General features: G+C 32.1%; 1 pseudogene; it reads left to right on the top strand.

Moving 5' to 3' along the window:
- Positions 1-2,957: 2,957 nt before the first annotated feature.
- LOC139996435 (ATP-dependent RNA helicase DDX51-like) lies at positions 2,958-5,090 on the top strand (annotated as a pseudogene).
- The last annotated feature ends 478 nt before the right edge of the window (positions 5,091-5,568 follow it).

Here is a 5,568-nt window from a genome sequence, read left to right as displayed (position 1 = left end):
TTACTGTACGAATGTCTTTTGTATGCCTTTTTATTAAATGATTATTGAGATGTTTAACAAAATTGATTAATAATTTTTTGTAGACAGTAACACGGTTAAAAATTACGTGATTTAACTTGCAAAAACGATATTTATTTGAAATTTGTTAAATATAGTCGCTTATCGTACTACTGTTACCTGCTACTATATACATGTGTAATTTCTGTTGGTATCTTACCTATGTAAGCAACGTATGTAAGCTTGTAACAAATTTGAAATTACAAATTACTTTCAATTACATTCTTGAGAAGTAGTTTGGCTAATTTAAGCAGACGATTTTAATATTAGTAATATGTAATTTTAATATATATGTCGGAGTTGAGTTGTTTGAGTTTTGATTATGGGCGTGTAAAGAATTTTCGCCTGGATTGTTCATTGTAGTTTCACAATCAAGATAACGTTTATTAACACAAATACAGAAGAAATAAGTTTGAACAATAACAATGGTAACTAGACGCTGATGGCAATGACCTTAGATTCGATATAGCGAATCCACGGTCCACGGGCTCACTTTTTATTAAACTCAGAATAGAATTTCTATACACAAAAGTATCGCTCACAATGACGCTCTTTATATTGCTCTCTAGACGATGTGTCACTCACCAAGGAGATCTCAAGAATAACTGAGTAATGGAAACTTTCTTTTCCTTACGGTTGCGTTGGTTTTGTTTAACGTTGGCCTGGGATACCAACAAACTGTTACCGTTGCTAGGCAGACTCACATAACTGCGACATTGCTCTTGCCCAGGGTTTGATTGTTAATACAACGTGTGTCTCACAATATTGGTACTTTTCTGTTAGGTGAAACATTCATCCCGTGACCGCGGCTACGCTCGGCGACCGGTTGTCGCCTCGAGCCTAAGCTCATTGTCTCAAGTTTCGAATGACTGTGTCTGGGTTATTTCGTGAATGCTATTGAGGCTTTTCCAAGCAATTCCAACGGGTGACCCCGTTGTCCTTTCATCTCCGACATATATTTCAATCATATTTTTGAAATTAATTGTTTCTAAACATTATATAAATGTACGCACGTAATAATGATGAAATATTATTAAGCTTATTCTTACACATAGTAAATACACATAGTTAAAGTTTAATGAAATACAAGTTTAAAATAATACCATTTTTAAATTTGCCTTTTTGACGATGTATATTTATTTATTTATATACATATATGCATAAGTAAATATATATCTATTTAAATAATACCACAAGATGATCGCGATCGTGACAACGTACACTGTCACGTCCCGCGCTCCGCACGTGCCGTAACAAGAACAAGAAAACCACTCTATACAAAACGCGCGAATAAGGATTTGAATGCACAAACGAACACACGGCACTACGAAACGAAAGGAAGGATTAACAAAATGAGGGCGACTAATAGATCCAACCAATAAACAAAATACATATACACACAACTCTAAATAAACCTACCAATAACCGACTTGCAATTTGAAAACCTATGGTTCAATATAATATAAACCCAACCAGTATAAAATAAAATAAATAGAACCAACTAATGGATTGAACGAGTCACGAACCAAACAAATAAACCAGGAAATAAGAATAACTACAGAAAGGGAAATGATTGAAACGCCATGAATATATGTATATATAAATATATTTTAAACAATCAACGCCGCAACAACTCGGAGAGTTACATATAAGTATAAACATATATGCCAAACATGTAATAACCTAGTAAATATTAGAGACAGTACTTCCAATACTATGCAACAAATACAATATTATCAATTTATGAAATATATGTATATATGAAATCAAAAAACTAATAGTCTAACAAATACATAAAGCACACAATATTATATTATTAAAGAAATAAAGGTTACATTGTCAGAAATATATATATATGTGTGCGCATTCTACATTATTAAATCAAATCAGTAATCTAAGATACATACTTAAAACTAGCCTACATTCCGATAAAGAGTTATAAAATAAGAACTACATTACGAAACATGCATGTCTATATATAAAATATATATATATAAATAATCTATATTCTAAACTAAACTACTACTAATAATCTACAAAAGAAATAGAACACACAACGCAACACTTGGGACTAAGTAACAACCTGTCGATAGGCCAAACGTTCAAAATAATTAACATCGCAATGACTTGAAGATTTAACTAAAAGATCGTTCGCTGTGTTGGCTTGTGCAAACGGTGTTTTCGATTATCGAAAACACCTATCGATCTTCGCATTCCTCCTCCCATTGTTGGCAAATTATTGCCCGTCTTTGGGCAAGGCTTGCGAAATCACACAAGTTCCGCACAGAGAGGATCGTTAGAATCATCTTCGATTATCAAACTCAAGAGGCAAGAAAATCGTGGCAATAAAATCCATCGTAACGAATGAACTGAGCTTTGGTTCTAACAACAAACTATTATAGCGAAATTAAAAGAGAAGAAGAAGGCAAACGTAAAAAAAAATAAATTTATATCAAGCGACGAAAAATTCGACATTCAAATAAAAATCCGTTCAACGAAGACAGATATTTATTGTACCCAGCTTTAATCCTCTCCTGTGCTAGTATCCCTGCACATAGCAGGTTAGCCGAAAAAGTGGAATCCAAAAGTGGAAGTTTGCCAGTTGCATTAAACTCTAGTCGACGCTACCCGTAACGTTTGAAAAAAATTTTTGAAATAGTCCTTAGACTATTTCTGGTGGCAGCAACTACCGTATTAATCAGAAATCCAAATAAATATTTCATACACAATAATATAAATTAAACAAAATTTAAATTTTAATCTTAATTTGATTTAAAACAAATAAATACGTAACAACACATTCACATCCGGTTTTAAAGTTTAGAGTGGCGTTAGTACGCATAGGTTAATATAGGCTACAGTCGTGTATACAACCGTGGAATAGGTAGTACACGTTAGAATATAACCTGTAAAACACGTGTATAACACGTGAGTAAAATTGCAAACAAAATGAGTTTATTTGTGATAAACAGGTATGTCAAAATGTCCAAAAATATCATACATGTGTGTTAATAAACTTAATCACCGAATAATAAATTTAGTCAATTAAACTATATAAATAGATATTCTATTATATTAATCGTACTCGAGTTTTTAGTTCTAATAGATAGAATATTTATTATTAATATACATATTCTATTTGTTGATAGATACGAGGGTGAAAAAGAAGAAACGAAAGATGAAAGGAATTATTTGTCTGAATTATTAAAAAGAATAGAAGAACGTAAAGTAGAAAGAGCTATTAAAAACTAATCATCAAATACAGGAAAGTAGTTCTCAAAATGCACAAGAATCGAATTATAAAAAGAATAAGGAAAAAGCAGAAAATCTGAATAAATGTTCAATGGAAAATATTAATTTGAATGAAAATAGTATATCGAGTGACGTTAATGGAAAGGCAGAAGTACATGTTTCAGAGCTTAGAAAGAATAAAAAGAAGAGGAAATATAGCGAAGGAAGTTCTAATGAAACAATTAAAACTGCAGATAAAACATTGCAAAGTGAAAATACAGATAATCAGGATAATGAAATACCTAATAAATCATCAGACCCGAATGAAACACAAGAAAAAATATCAGGACAGAATAGTGATTTCATAATTCTGGGTGTAAAAAATAAGCGAAGGAAGCGTGAAGTTAAGAGAATTCTGCCAGAATGGTTGGCTAATCCAGAAGTCATATCTATTGATTTAAATAGTGGTCCAACCTTGGAAGACATGAATTCGATTTTAGATTCTAAGCTTATTGAAGTTTTAAGAGCTAACGGGATTAATAAATTATTTCCTGTTCAACCTAGTATGGTATCTTGGCTAACGAAGTGTAATGAAAATGGGCAACAAAAATGGTGGTTAAGGGATACGTGTGTATCTGCTCCTACGGGCAGTGGTACGAATATACAAGTTATTTATAGCAAATTGAAATATTTACATTCTAGTTTCGATACTTTATCGTGTTTTGTTAATAAATAATGTTAAATTCTAATTACAATTAATGTTGTTAATGAATATTGTTTCAAGTCAGTTTTCTTTATTTAATTAAACATTGCATACAACGAATAGATTAAAGCTCCGTATTTAAAAAATTACTTTCTGTCGTGAAAAAAAATAATTTAAGAAATTATTCTCTCTTTAGGTAAAACTCTAGCGTATGTTCTACCAATTGTCCAGGCATTACAATTTCGTATAGTTCCGAAGGTGCGCTGTTTAGTTGTTGCACCCGTACAAGAATTAGCTATGCAAGTGTATAAAGTGATGCTTACGTATACTTCGCATACAAATTTAAGAGTTGGTTTACTTTCCGGCGCATCAGCATTTCACGAAGAACAAAGAAATATTCGAAAAGAGAGTATGTGTTTATAAATTTTAAGAAGAAGGTTTTATTTACATTATTTATAAAATACAAAATATTCTCTATAATTTTTATATTTCAGATGATAGAGGGGAATATATCTCTCTAGTGGATATAGTGGTTGCCACGCCTGGACGGTTAAAAGACCACATATTAAAAACTTCGGGATTTTCATTGGATGATATGAGATTTCTTGTAATCGATGAAGCAGATACAGCTGCTGACTGGTTGGAGTATATCCCCGAGCCTCATTATCAAACTCCACGATTAACATTTTCCAACTTACGTTCTAGGTTAGTTTTTAGTTACAATTTAGTTAGAATTATCATTTACCAGGATGATATGTATTAATATAAAGTTGTATTATCTGATATTAAATCTATAATAATGCATTCATTTTTAAACAGTAAAATTCCAGCACAAAAGTTATTATTCAGTGCAACATTATCGCAAGATCCTGGAAAACTTAATCGGCTTGGACTCTTTCACCCAATATTATTTACGTCTGTTTTGGTGACAGGCAAGGACGATGATGTAAATATAGATAAAGAAGCGGTTAATTTTATAGGGCGTTATACAAGCCTGGAAGAATTAAAAGAAGAAGCAATAGAATGTGAAGCAGAATATAAACCAGTCGCTTTATATCAGTTAATTATGAAGAATGATTATTAAAGTATTAGAGGATTTTTATATCAAGGTTTTGGCTCCTATGGATGGGTTTGCTGGATGCCGGCACGTGGATATGCTGTTACTGCTTAATTGTAGTTTTGATGGCTATGGTATGCCAACTGATATGCAAAATATGATTATTCCAAGATCGCCGTGACGCTATCATGGCTGTATTTATACGACCGTTTGCCGTCTAACGTTTTTAAAATGTACCTATCTCCTTCCAAAATTTCTGCTATCACAAGTGGACCCCTAAATTTCGGATCTAGTTTCGGTTGATTCCTTTCCTCATTTTTCTTTAATACAAAATCACCGACATTGAATTTAACTACTTTTGCTTTCGTTTTATCGAATCTTTCTTTATCGTACTTAGCGCTGTTCTCTATATTTTGTATGGCCTGTTGTCTTACGATGGAGATATCTATTTCCTTTTCTTCGGTATTTTCAGATAGTAGTAACTCGTAGGGTCTTGCTGTTTTACCAATTAATAGTTTTA

This window comes from Bombus fervidus, chromosome 18, assembly GCF_041682495.2.
Source record: "Bombus fervidus isolate BK054 chromosome 18, iyBomFerv1, whole genome shotgun sequence".
Taxonomy (NCBI): domain Eukaryota; kingdom Metazoa; phylum Arthropoda; class Insecta; order Hymenoptera; family Apidae; genus Bombus; species Bombus fervidus.
Note: the sequence above shows the minus strand (reverse complement) of the source record. Positions and strands in the feature narration are given on the sequence as shown.